The 13,006-nt window shown below is 39.4% G+C and overlaps 1 protein-coding gene across 2 annotated transcripts in view; it reads left to right on the top strand.

Annotated features, from left to right (window-relative positions):
* Positions 1-13,006, top strand: part of Gmds (GDP-mannose 4,6-dehydratase) — a 557,612-nt gene that overhangs the window by 41,921 nt on the left and 502,685 nt on the right. The window lies entirely within an intron of this gene.

The following is a 13,006-nucleotide window of genomic DNA, read 5'->3' as shown; positions in this document are numbered from 1 at the left end:
AAGTTAGAAGAGATTTGTGGCCTGATTCATGACCCAGCAACTCTCCTTCACTGTGTGCGTGGTGGGCTGTAGAGGGCAACAGTGGACAGATGCTTTTAGAATGCTTTGGTAAATTGGACCTGGAGGCATCCCTGATTTGGGATATACCTCTGAGCCAGGAGCCTAAAGGTAGCCAGGAAACTGATGTTGAATGCATGATGGGAAATTAATACATGATGTATCCTAGAACTTGGAGAATATTGTGAAGGATAAAGCCATTCAAATAGTTGAGGGCCTAGTTTTGTAGTTGTCTGATGCTGATGCAACTACAAAATTCCTTAGGAATATGTCATTCCAGTTAAGAAGATTTTGATGGTCAGATAGTACAAAGATATTCATTCTCAAGGCAAGTTGTACCTATAAGGAAAAGGCAAAATGCAGGTCTTTTTTTTTTTAATTTAAGAAATTTTTTATTCATTTTACATACCAATCACAGGTCCCCCTCTTCCCTCCTCCTGCCCCTCCAGCCTCCCCCTCCAACCCACCCCCGATTCCCTCCTACAAGAAGGTAAGGCCTCCCATGGTACATTCAGCAAAGCCTGGTACATTCAGCTGAGGCAGGTCCAAGCCCCTCCTCTTGCCTCAAGGCTGTTTAAGGTGTCCCACCATAGGTATTAGGCTCCAAAAAGCCAGCTCATGCACCAGGGATGGATCCTGATCCTACTGCCAGGAGGCCCCTTAAGCAGATCAAGCTACACAACTGTCTTGTTTATGCAGAGGGCCTAGTCCAGTCCTGTGGAGGCTCCACAGATGTTGGTCTAAATTTCATGAGTTCCCACTCATTTGGTTTGGTTGTCTCTGTAGGTTCCCCCATCATGTTCTTGATGCCCCTTGCTCATAGAATCCTTCTTCTCTCTGGATTCCTGGAGCTTGGCCTGGTGTTTGGCTGTAGATCTCTGCATCAAAATGCAGGTCTTGATTGATTCACAATAGTTTTATCTTAGTAATAATTTTTATTTTTATAAAAACATTTGCCTTCTGAAGAAGTTATGCGATCACTTAAAGTTGTTTTGTTTCTTCTGTTGTGAAGATGTTTTCCCCCGATACCTCCACCCCAAACTTCTGCCTAACCACATGGTTTTATACTGAAGTATACCTATCTACTAAGAAAACATGGCAAAGGCCCTAGGGTCAGCCTCAGCCATTTACAGTTCTGTGCTATCAAAATTAGAAGCTATTGTAAAAGCACACTTCTTTTTAAAGTTAACCACTTTCTCCCTATCATTATAGAAAACATTTTTTAAAAAATCTTTAGAAGTCTTGACGTAAAAAGCAAAAACTTTACTTAAATGTCACAGTAGTATTCATACTTAGCTTTCACAGTGGACCCACTGTCCCATTCTTAAGAAACTTGGCACTTTGTCTAAGAGTAAGTCAATAACAGGAACTTAATCATAAATGCCCTGGTTTCCTGCGAATATATGCCTCTCAGCTGCGGACTCTCACTAGGCACAAGTTTAAATAACAGCTGGCTGCAGGGCCTGACAGGGAAGGCAGTATTATTCTCAAATTGAGGAATTGTTTTTCATAAATTCTTTTCTTATATATTCTTTTCCAATTTTACCATCATTTTTCATTTTAATATTGAACAAATGTCTTCATAGTGACAGGAAAAACTATATTGAATCAATAAATGTTAACTGTCTTCCAGCCCCCAGTGGCCTAAAATAGCTCTACTACGTAAGTATCAGCCTTTTATTAATTGGACAGGCCTTCAAAAATGAGAGAAAGTAATTTATGTTGGCAATTTGATTAACAGGCTTCCTATGAACACACATTCCTATAAAGTTAACAAGTATGAACCATTCACTACACACAAGAACAGTTAATAGAAACCTTTCAAATGAAAATAGAGTGTAATTCCCATGGTAAATGGGGTGCTCAGCCCTCCTTCAGGCACCTTTGTTACTTGACTCAGGTGACTTTCTCCAGACCCTGTCAAGTGTGAGAGGGCGGGATTGCTTCTCCTGTGTGTGTGTGTGTGTGTGTGTGTGTGCGCGCGTGTGCGTGTGTAGGTGTGTGTCGAACTTTATTTCCATCTCTGCTACCAGCTAGTTGGCCCAGTCTGGAATGAAGGACACAGCTTATCTTTCTTAGATCTGTAGGAGTTTTAGAGCCGAAGTAGCCTATTTTATTCAGATATATCTCCTCCTGGACCCTCTGCCCATGCCAGAAAGTACCAGAACATAAGCCAAAGGGTCAGTCTCAGAGCTGCAGCTTCTGTGACTGTTCCTAGTTACCTATTCCTAGATTCCTGGGCTAAGGCAAACAGATATTCAGAAGTTGTAGAAGTGTTTGAGTTGAAACTAAACATTCAAGTACACTTAGTATTTGGAGAGTATTGTTTGTTGGGGGGAATGGTAAGTAGTGGGGGAGGGAGAGAAGAAGCTTGGTAATAGTATTACATGACAGTTACGGTCACTTCTAAATTCCGTAGAGCCAGCCAGCTAGGTGCAACTCTTACTTTGTCATAATGTGATTATTTATTATAAGGTTATATGTGTTTACATCATTATTGTGAATGACAATAATAATGGTTGAATGAGGTAGCATTGGAAAAATACTGTTGAGCACAAACAGATGTTATAATTTTTTCCCTTCTAAAACTTGTTTCTGTAAGCTTATAATAGCTTTACATTTTTTCATCTCTTTTCATTCTTAAAATACGTTAAGTATCATCAGTGTTGTCTCAAACCATCTTAGTCTTGTTACGGAACTTTGTGTCATTACATTGAGCTAAACAGTTGAAGATTCATGGGATGAATTTGGTCCCAGTACATTTATCACATAAAGCTAAATCATTTCAGCCTTTAGCTTTAAAAGGCACCCAAGAAGCCCTGAAGAGCTTTGCCTTCTCCCTCATAGGTACATTTATCTATTCTATTAGTTCAAATTATGTTTTTGCTTGAAGTATTTGAGGAATGGTTATATAAGATCAGCATTGCTTAATAGGCACACCAGAAGTTAGGCAGAATATTTAAAGGGCTTGTTTATGCTGAAAGGAAATTATTGTTGAAATTGGGAGAGGCTGTTCATGTGTGCATGTATGAGGGTGGAGAAGTCTATAGGAAATCTCGACCTTATGGTCAGCTTTAAAAATATGCCCACCAAATAAATTTATTAAATACAATCACCACTAGGCTGAGATTATTTGTATTTGTTCTTTACAGCATATAATAGAGTATAGCATATGAACTCACCATATTCAACATTGTAGATCCATAACCTTGACAGTGTATATGCAATTTGATACTAAGTTCAGAGAGATAGTTGCTACTGTGCTCATTTCTTTACTAATTAATTTGCCCAGTTGTAATTAAGGATGATGTGGTGGTGGGCTGTGGCCACGCTGCTACTGGCCTGATGATGAGGTCACAGAATCCATCCTAAGATTATGGAACTGCTGAGGCTCAAGGACTCCACATACAGCATCAGACTCTTGAGCTATAGGTGTCACTTTCCATACTTAGAATACATTGTGATTTTTGTTTTTAGTTCTTGCCCCAATGTTGCTACATTCAATCACACATTCTATGGTTGTGTATATCAATCACTGGGGAAGCACCAAAGAGCTGTACCCTCTCCCTCATGGGTACATGTATCTGTTGTAAGAATCCATGCTGCCTCCCCTTTTTTTTTTTTTTGCTTGATGTATTTGAAGATCTGTCATTAATGCAGTTCTCCTTTAGGAAAAGTCTTTTTGATTAAGTCACCATCTGATTTGTTTAAAATGCTGTGTTCTTAAATTCCCATAATAGTCTTTGTTTGGAAATCTTCTCAGATATTAATTAGCCACACCGTTCTGTGCTTGCATTGCATATCTAAGGCTATTTTGGTTGATTGTGACAGAACATAATAGTCTAATCTATTCATTCAGGTTTTAGACTCCTGGAAATTTCTATCATGTGAAAATTAGTTACTAACTCCCAAGAAAACCATAAAATCACCTGGTAATGAGAAGTGCTATATGCCTCAAGTACTCCAGTGCCCTGCCCTTACCTCTATAGACTCTCTCAACACAGTGATTAGTGTGGCTTTTAAGTTGTAAGCTGGGTCATATCCTTCCTCCCCAAACTTCCAGTGACTTCATAACTCATCCAGAAGGAGCCAAGACTTTCCTCTGGTCTACTGAAACCCTCTAGCTACTTGTTCTTGTCACATCATTGTCCTTCCTAAGTGTAGGGATGTGATGTGTTTACTGATAGAATTTCTATAGCCTACAATAGCACTTGACACACAGTAAACGTGCAATAAATACTTGTCTATCTAATAAATGAGTAGAGCCATTTGTACTGGCCTTAGGCTTCTAAATGGCTGACCCCCACTCCCCAATATCATATATGATCTCAGTGCTTTCAGTCTGTCATGGTTGGAATAGCGTTTGCTATTTACTGTTTGGCTTAGGCTTTTTACCATTTATCTTTTAGGATTCTATTTGTTTGTTTTTGATAGATATTTTCTGCATCTGCTCTGGACTGGGTGCTAATTCTAGGCATGGCTAAACAGTTGTTAGGAAGTGATAAAAGCATCCCTGTTCAGGAGTTTGTTCTTAAATGAAGAATAATAAAATAAGTGAGGTTAATTTCAATAAATGGTAAGTCCATGAAAATAATTTTGTGAATAGAAATTGATTTGGCTTGGAGCCAGGGAATTGCATTAGGTTATTAGAAGGAGATTTAAAAATTTAATTTTATTTTGTGTGTATGAGTGTTTTACCTGCATGCATGTCTGTGCAGCACTTGCATGCCTGGTGCCCTCAGAGGCCACAAGAGGGCATTAAATCCTCTGGAACTGGAGTCACATTTGGTTGTGACTGGGTGCTGGGACTAGAACCCAGTCCTAAGTGATCTTAAGCACCCAGCCATCTCTCCAGCTCCAGAAGAAGTCTTTTGAAAAAGATGTCATAGGAAATGAAAGTGAAGACAAGGGATAGCAGTCTAGAGGACATGTATCAGGCAGCAGATTGTGTTCTAGGAAGGCTCACACTGCTGCAGTGTTTAGAGAAGGGAGGGAAGGAGGGAGGCACGGAGGGAGGGAGAGGAGAAAGTAAGCAGGAGACTTTTTTTTGTGTTTGATTTTATAGACAAGTATTTACATTTTTACACTTGATTTACAATTTATAGAGATCTCTGTCTCCCTGGGAGTTCTTATGTCAGAGAATAAATTTACTTTGGGTTCCTATTAAGAGCTAACAGATTTTAGTATAATACTTTATTTTTATTGTCATTCATGAAATTAAAATTATTTTTTAATGAATGGCTTTTAGGAGAATGTTGGTTGTTGAATAAACAACAGTATGTGTTAAGAATATAAAAGTTAAAACACAAAGTAAATAGTCTATCTTTTTTTAACCATTATGTTAAATAAGAAATGAACAGTGTTAGATTATAAAGTCTTTATGAAGAAGGAAAGTATATTTTCAAATATTATGGAGTAGGAAGATGAATAGATGGCTTGAAATTGGAGATTCAGGCTGGTAAGATGGCTCAGGGGGTAAAGCACACACACACACACACACACACACACACACACACACACACACACACGATGTATAGAAAACCAAGTGCTTTACAGAAATTAGTGATTCAGCTTTGTGAATAAAGATACTGTTTTCTCACCAGTGTATGGATCTTTGTAGGAAAAGCAAAACCATTATCAAGCCTGAGTTAATGACTTCCCTTTTCTGTCTCTCATTCTAAGGTAGTCCTAGGGATGGGTCTGTCTTTGGCTTACTCCTGGTCTCAAACTCTGCCCCCAGTGGTCTCTTTCTTTAGCGAATTTCATAAACTATCACATACTTACATACTTAGAGCTCTGGAGTGTGTGTGTGTGTGTGTGTGTGTGCGCGCACGCGCGCACACACACACACACACACATTGTTTCCAGGTTATAGACGGGCAAGGGTGGTTAGAAAGGTTACTCTGTGCAGCATTTCTTTGATAAATGACACTATTGTCATCTGGACCCAGGCCTTCTGATTCAGGTGTATAATACCTTCCATTAGAATTTGTGTTGTTTCTGGATCACGGCTTGAGAAAGTGACACTCCAGAGTGATCTCCCACTTGTGAGAAGGCAGTGGCCCTTCACCTATGTAGGTGACTGTGCTTGGCTATTCATACTGTCCTTTAGACTTTATGACAGCATTGATCTCCTAACTCTGGCTGTCAAGGAGCACCTATGAATAGGAAGTGTGACAAAATTCAGCCATGCCATCCTGATAGAGTACTTCCAGGAAGTAGGATGCTTAGAGTTTCACTGGGGTAAATGTCAAGTGTCCATCACACATCTGATATGCTGACAGCAAAGCCAGAGCTTCTCTAGCAACAGTGTTCCCTTGTGAAGGGAAACAGTGCAGAGCCAAACAGGCCTTTTACTGGAAATGTCTTCATTTTTATAGACCTGGCCCCTGAAGTGGTCAGGTTTAGCAACTTTGGAGACCACACAGGGAGTAGAGCTGCAGGAACAGCTGGCAACAAAGACCCCTCCTTCCAGCCAAATGGTCTTTCCCTGAAACTGTCTGCTTTCTTCAGGAAACGAGTCTTTTAATAGCAGTCTACCCTGCACTGAGGACCTGGGCTAGGCGATGAATAGAGAGGCATCCTATGAAGACTTCTTTCCATTCAGCATTTCCACTCAATGAGCTATGTGGTCTTTGAATCTCAGGGATGAGTCAGGAATGTGGAGTGCTTTGAGAGGAGCCTGGAGGGAAGCCTTTGGCATCTGTGCCTGGTACACATCCCAGTACATCCAGAGGTGGGAGTAGAGCCTATAATGGTTATGTGAGCTTCCTAATTGCATTTCTTTAATGTGGAGTTTATTGATTCCACACTGAAGAGGAATGAGGAAGTTGCAGGAGGCTATAGACTGCTGCTAAACTTCACGTATTTAATAGTTCAAAGGTTTACCTTGTCCTTGGCTTTTTAAAAGAATGTTTTTTAAGCATGTATTAATTATACATAATAATAGGTTTCATAATGGCATTTTTATACATGTACATAATTTATTTCAATCATATCAATCCCATTTTTCTTACTCTTTGGTCTCCTTTCCTACTCCTGCTAATTCCATTCATTTTCCTAATTATCTCCCTTATTTCGTGTGTGTGTGTGTGTGTGTGTGTGTGTGTGTGTGTGTATGTGTGTGTGTGTATGAATTTCATTAGGGTTGCTTGCAGAGCATGTGTACCTTACCAGTGGCTGTACTACTGAATACAATACCTATCCCTTATCAGTCTTTACATTTGTGCAAATCTTCAGAGAGGAATAGAGACATAAATTCACTTCTTCCATAATCTTAATTTTAATCTTAATCTTGTGTAGATACTCATAACTACTGTGAGCTCTCAATAGTGCAATAGGCAGGGCTGGAGAGGTGGCTCAGTGGTTAACAGCCCTTGCTGCTCTTGCAGAAGACCCATGTTCAGTTCTTGGCACCTACATCTAGTGGCTCATGACTGGCTGTAACTCCAGTTCTAAGAGATCTAATGACTTAATGGCTTCTTCTGGCTTCTTTGTACATGTAGTGCACATTTCACACACACACACGCACACACACACACACACACACACACACACACACGTATGCACGTGTGCAACCTTATAGCTGGAAGTCAGTGTTTCACACTTTTCCCACCTCCTCCAGCTCGTATATTCTTTTCACTCCACTTTCCTTGTTGATCCCTGTGCATTGGAGGACATGATATAGATGTGCCATTTATGGCTGGACATTCAACAGCCCTTTCGCTTCAATGCTCTGACTAGTCATGAGTCCCTGCAGTTACCACTGACCACTGTGAAAAGAAGCTTCTCTACCAAAGCTGAAACCTTAGCACTATTCTGTGGTCACAGACAGTTATTTAGAAGATAGTTTGACAGACACATTGTGTTCATTTAGCAAAAAAATGGTGAGTAGCTTTCTTATTGGAGACTGTGACCTCCTCAGCCACAGACTTTTGACTGGGTTTGTAGTAGTATTCTTGAATTCCTTCTTGTGGATTGGACATCAGATACAGTTAGAAAGCAGTTATTTTTTTTTTTTTTTTTTTTTTTTGAGACAGGGTTTCTCTGTGTAGCTTTGCGCCTTTCCTGGAGCTCACTTGGTAGCCCAGGCTGGCCTCGAACTCACAGAGATCCGCCTGGCTCTGCCTCCCGAGTGCTGGGATTAAAGGCGTGCGCCACCAACGCCCGGCAGAAAGCAGTTATTATACCTACATAACAGACTTGACACTGTTGTACCAGTGGACTTGTCTTGCCTAGGCATCCTTGGATTATTTTAGGAAATCAAATTTTATATTAGCATTATTGGAATTGTTGTGTCTTATATAAGGCACCCCAGCTATTAGGCTAGTTAAGTTTGAAGACAAATGGATAAAGGCTTGCTTTAAACCCATTTCTGTTCCTGTAAAGGGTTGATTGATCAAGTAGACCCAGAACTCCATGTTGTGTGTGTGTGTGTGTGTGTGTGTGTGTGTGTGTGTGTGTGTGTGTGTGTGAGAGAGAGAGAGAGAGAGAGAGAGAGAGAGAGAGAGAGAGAGAGAGAGAGAGAGATTGATTGATTGATTGATTTTTGCTGTTATTTAGGTGGTCTTGAGATTTTGGGGTCAGGCAATCAATATTCCTGTTTTAGCCTGTTTTAGTAGTCGTGTCTACAGGCAAATTGCCCCTGTGCCCAGAAAGTTACAGAGATTGGTGTACTACCTACTTCTGTGTTGTTGAAAGGACCATCACCTTTTGAAGTTAAATTAGCCGTGTTCTGAGCTTCCTGGAACTAGGCAAAAAATAGATAATCCACAGGCAATCCTATGGTGTTTTGTATATTTATTCATTTTTTGAGTTTGTTTAGATTCATGTTGAGAAATATAACACAACTTGGAGAAGCCTAGTGTAGATTTTTGGAGAATTCCTTTCCTGCTTAGCAGGGCACTCTTAGTGCTTCTGCATGCTGTTGGGCTTATGCTGCTCACCTTTTAGTGAATGGGAATCTTCCTTGTGTGGTTGACACTGAAGGCATCATGCTTGTGTACAGCTCCGGGTATTTACCGGTGCTATAGGAAAACAGACCACCAGGTGGCTCCAGTATATAGCGTCTGCAGTGTTTAAGCCTTGATAATTAAGTTTTGCAGTTGCTAGGCTTCAGAGAGGGCATTTGATATGAGCCATTGTAAAGTTTATTTACATTTCCACATAGTCCCAGAATGCTATGGCAGAAGGTTGATTGATCTGTATCATCACTGACTAACATTTACAAGTTTTTTTTTTCTTTTTTTGACACAGACACTTCTATTAGAATAATAGAACAGATTGGACTTTTTTTTCCCCTGAGATAAGTACTAAATTGTCATCTTTGAATGTCATGATAGTTTACTTATATATTTATGACTTATTTTGACCTATACTTTCCACATTTATAGATTTTTTTTCTTTTTTCCTTCCCTGTATTGGGATTTGAATTTAGGACTTTGTACATATGGGCAAGCAGTCTTCACTGAGCTAAATCTCTAGCCCTAAGAATGCTTTGTCAGTGTAAACTAAGAGTTGGTGTATATTATATAATTTCTATACATATGTTCTTTAGAAAATAAAGAAGGTACATTATAGTTAGGAAATTAGCATGTCAGTTTTATAGATTTATTATGCTTTCTAAAGGATTAAATATTCAAATTTTATCCCATGGAAAGTTTCTATATTATGTCAGGAGAAAGTCTGAAAAAAAGTTTTTACTTTGTTTTAGCACATGTATACATTAAAGTTCAAGTATGTTACCCACTCCCCTTAGCAAGCCAAGACAGAGTCATTTTGGTTTTCATATTTTTTATTTCTTAACTTCAGAATTCCTGGAATAAGTTTTTCTTTTATAAGCTTAAAGCCTATTGGAAATACCTTCTCAAAAATTTGATGTCCACTTTCCTGTTTATTTAGGCCATAATTTTTAGGCAGAATTATTAGATTTTACCACTTCTGCTGCAGAATAGGAAAGGTCCTTTTTCTTTGTATGAATTACAGGTAAATTTTTTGTTGAAAAACTCTTTCCTGTCAACCCTATGTAAGTATAACTATTTTATAAATGAAACTAAGGTCTTTACTGATATTATTAAAAATAATGTTTTCTTTTGCTTCATAGTGAATGTTGATAATTCCAGAGATAGTTTAAGACATGACTGTGGCTAGCAGCATGATGTTTATTAAACATAGCTACTGTACTTGGCAGAAGCAATGATACTGTGTCTAAAAGTCTTTACATATTCAGTTGTCTATGCTCATATTCCCCTTTTGTGCATGGTTAGTCAAGTAGTAACTAAGAAATTGAAACAATGGATCTTTGTTAAGGTCTTTATTCTTGCCAGGGAAATTAATGTGGTTTTAAAGAACTGTTCTGGTTGTGAACTGTGTAAAGGAAACTGTTCGAATTTTCTCTTTTCTCCATGATTAGGAAAATATAACAACCAAAAAGTGTATTTGTGGTTAACACTTTTCAATCCTAGTGACCTTGGTTTGTTATAAAAATGGAACCATTTTGTTATAAAGGAATTAGGTTGTGGAACATGTTGATTGATAAGGATGAGAATAAAATTAGTAGAAAATGCTTCAAGGTAGAATTTAATGTTATTGTGTTTGTGTATTGGGTTTAAACTACAAGTGTGTATGTGTGTTTTATTAAGTGTGTTCAGACTGGGGTATAGCACAGTGGCACACTTCTTACATTGCATGTGAGAGGTGGTGGGTCTGACTCTCAGTACTATGCAGAGGTCAACAGTGACATCATTCTATGAGGATTTAACTTTGATCTTTAAGAATCATTTTAATGTGGTCATTTCCCACAACTTAAAAGTCTTACATCTTTAATATTTTTTCGCATTGTTGTAATGTTATTTCTTGTTGCATTAAAGTTCTTTTCAGTTTTAGTTGGTATATCACTTCAGAGATTACTGTGAACTTAAAATTTAAGATATTAAATAAAAAGAATTCAAGTGTGTAGAATATAGAGGAACCTTGATTGGTAGGTCCTCCTCTACCTCTTCAGTCCAAACTGCTGACAAAACTGATTAGGTCAGGATTTCCTGGGACATGGGAACCAGGGAACCAAGTAACTTGATTTGTATCATGATGAATTAAGAAAGACAGGTGATATTTATAAAGGTCTCCTCCCAGCCCCCTAGAAATTTACTAAGCTTCCATTATTCTGCTGTTCATGTGGCCACTTTGTGGGAATCTGCCACTTTTCCAGTTATAGAATGGAATTTGTAGGTAGTATCTTCTTTTCAGGGTTGAGAACTGAGCCTTGTGCTTGCTAGGCAAGTGCTGTACCTCGGAGCTAAATCCCCAACTCCTAGATAATATCCTTTGACTGTACATTATTAAAAAAAAACTGTTTAATGCTTTTATTACACAAAAAGAAAAAAAAAAGTCTTTGGCCCAGAGCACTTGCATTTCAAATATTGATGTGCAGTATGTTGCCATCCTGGAGCATTTCGGTAATATGCTTGAAGGCTGGTAGCTCCTCATCTAGCACTAGTGGTATGTTGGTTGTGTCATAATTTTTTCTAAATAAACTATTTTTTATGTGTATGAATGCTTTGCCTGCGTGGGTGTATATGTACTGTGTGCCTGCAAGGGCCAGAAGAGTGTTGTGCTGGATCTCTTGGGATTAGAATTACTGATAGGGGTGAGCTATCCTGTGGGTGCTGGGAATTGAACCTGGTCCTTTGCAAGAGCAACAGGTGTTCTTAACTACTGAGATATCTCTCCACCTTGTGTCATCATTTTGAAAATATGTTTATTTTACATCCTGGCTGTAGTTTCCCCTCTCTCCTTTCCTCCCAGTCTCCTCCTTTCTGCCCCCCCCCCCCCCGCCCCCCAATACAATCCTCCTCTGTTTCTGTTCAGGAAAGGACAGGTCTCCCATGAGCATCAACAAAACATGGTATATCAAGTTGCAGTAAGACTAAGTACCTCCCCTTGTATTAAGGCTGGGCAAGGTGACCCAGTATGAGGAGTAGGGTCCCAAAAGCCAGTAAAAGAGTCAGACACAGCCCCTGTTCCCACTGTTAGGAGTCCCACAAGAGAATCAAGCTACACAGTTGTAACATATATGCAGAGTGCCTATGTCAGTCTCATGCAGGCTTCCTGGTTGTTGGTTCAGTTTCTGTGAGCCACTATGAGCCCAGGTTAGTTGATTCTGTGGATTTTCTTGTGGTGTCCTTGACCCCTCTGACTCCTACAATCCTTTCTCCCCCTCTTCTGTGGGATTCCTTAAGCTTTGCGTAATGTATGGCTGTGGATCTGCATCTATTTCCATCACTTGCTGGATGAAGCTTCTCTGATGACACTTGGGCTAGACATCAATCTATGAGTATAGCAGAATATTGCTAGGCATCATTACATTGATACTTTTTTCCCTTCCAGTCATGTTTGGTTCTATCCTAGGTCTCTGGGTCACCTAGCCTGTAGGTCCTGGTGCTCCAGGCAGTGTTAGGGGTGACCTTACTCTCCTGGCATGGGTTTCAAGCTAGTTGTGTCATCATTTTTGAGATGGTCAATTTGTAATAAAATACTGCTCACTTTTTTTTTTAAAGTCACATGCTTTGCAATACTTCAGGTCGATATAAAAACCAAGTTAGGGTCTATCTTCAGACAAATATAAATACATACTTTTACCCATATAAATTTCAGCAAGACTTTAGAAAATTATAATGAATTCTGGATAGCCTTAGGCTGTCCTGGATGTCATGAGACCTATATCATTCCTGATCTCCATCCATCAGTACAATTAGCATCTCAGTGATGTGACAGTCATGGCTGCACAGATCCCTAGACCCTCCTTTCAGTGCTGGGAATGACGGCTGCTAGAGCCAGTGTTTAAGTGAATTACTCAGCTGTGCTCCTTTCAGCAGCAAGTCAAGAGCTTTCCCTGAGGCTGCAGAGGAAGAGTAAGTTGCACATGTTTTCTCGTCTGAGGACATCATCTTTG

Source organism: Peromyscus maniculatus, chromosome 5, assembly GCF_049852395.1.
Source record: "Peromyscus maniculatus bairdii isolate BWxNUB_F1_BW_parent chromosome 5, HU_Pman_BW_mat_3.1, whole genome shotgun sequence".
Lineage (NCBI taxonomy): Eukaryota > Metazoa > Chordata > Mammalia > Rodentia > Cricetidae > Peromyscus > Peromyscus maniculatus.
The sequence above is the reverse complement of the archived record's forward strand: the minus strand, read 5'-3'. Positions and strand labels throughout refer to the sequence as shown.